This window comes from Suricata suricatta, chromosome 8 (genome assembly GCF_006229205.1).
Source record: "Suricata suricatta isolate VVHF042 chromosome 8, meerkat_22Aug2017_6uvM2_HiC, whole genome shotgun sequence".
Lineage (NCBI taxonomy): Eukaryota > Metazoa > Chordata > Mammalia > Carnivora > Herpestidae > Suricata > Suricata suricatta.
The window spans coordinates 134,013,867-134,015,234 of NC_043707.1; the positions used below are offsets into that span (position 1 = coordinate 134,013,867).

The 1,368-nt window shown below is 58.5% G+C and overlaps 1 protein-coding gene across 3 annotated transcripts in view; it reads right to left on the minus strand.

Moving 5' to 3' along the window:
• The window catches only part of TARDBP (TAR DNA binding protein), a 13,329-nt gene extending 13,070 nt beyond the window's left edge, over nt 1-259 (minus strand). For all 3 annotated transcript variants that reach the window (XR_003911609.1, XR_003911608.1, XM_029946486.1), the window contains exon 1: nt 154-259. The gene's annotated coding sequence lies outside the window, so the exon portion shown is untranslated. The remainder of the gene's footprint in view (nt 1-153) is intronic.
• Between the last annotated feature and the right edge of the window lie 1,109 nt (nt 260-1,368).

The following is a 1,368-nucleotide window of genomic DNA, read 5'->3' on the forward strand; positions in this document are numbered from 1 at the left end:
GCCCGCGCGGGCCCGCTCGGCCAGGACGAGGCGGACCCGGCCCCACGGCTCCCTTCCCGGGCGGGGGCGGAAGCCGCCGCGTCCGCCTCGGGCCGCGCCGTGCGGAGGCCGAGACACCCGGGGCGTCCTCGGTGAGCAGCGTTCGCGACTCACCCGTTAGGCCGCTGCTAGGAAGCCCGACAGGGAACCCGAAGCAGCGACGGCTCCAGCAGCAGCCCAGCTACCGCTTCGCTCCCACAAAATGGCGCTAGGGCCGCCTCCTCCCCCCGCCGGCCGTCGTCCTCTCCCACCGGCTCCCCGTCGGGAGGGGAAGGACGCCGCACCGAGGCACAACGACCTTCTCCTCAGAGCGGCAGGGCTCCCTGTCTGGAGGCCGAGCAAATGGAGCGACTTCAAGGCTACACTGAAACCAGGACCTGAGACTGAAAGGCTAATAATTGAAGAAAATATGGAGGTGTAGGCTGGTAGCTCCCCCCACGTAGTGTAACAAATGGCTTCGCCCGGCCAACCGTCGGCCCCGGGTCTCGGCCGAGCTCGCGCACTTTCAAAGTGCGCGAGACTAACGCAGGGGCAGGGCTAGGAGGGGAGGGGAGGGGTGGGGCGACGCCAGGTGGGGCGAGGCGGGGCCAGACGGGGACTGGGTGTCGGGTCCGGGCCGGTTGATCTTCCCAAGGCCTGAGCGAGCAGGGGATTCCAGCCCCCTTTGTCTAAAAAGCCAGCCGAGTGCATCCACTCCTCCGTCCCCTAGCCAATCGCCACACCTGGAAAGAATGACATTGTTTGAAATAGACAATGATAGAGCCTACTGTGTGCCGGGTGTTTTCTAAGTACTCACGTATCTTTTTTATTTTTATATTTTTTAAATAGTTTATTGCCAAGTTGGTTTCCATATAACACCCAGTGCTCTTCCCTACAAGTGCCCCTCTCCATGACCATCACCCCCCCTTCTTTTTGAGAGACAGATCATGAACAGGGGAGGGGCAGAGAGGGGGAGACACAGAACCGGCAGCAGGCTCCAGGCTCTGAGCTGACAGTACGGAGCCAGACGCCGGGCTCAAACCCGCAAGTCGTGAGATCATGACCTGAACTGAAGTTGAACGCTTAACTGACTGAGACACCCAGACGTCCCAGGGTTTCAGCTTCACAGTAATGATTGTATCAAACATTCAACTTGTTTGAAATGTGTGGGTTATTTATTTTTTATTTTTATTTTTTATTTTGAGAGCGTGCGAGAGGGCAGAGAGAGGGAGTGACAGAGAATCCTAAGCAGGCTCTGACTCTGTCAGTGCAGAGCCCAATGTGGGGCTTGAACTCACGTACCATAAGATCATGACCTGAGCCAAAACCAAGAGTCAGAGGCTTAACTGC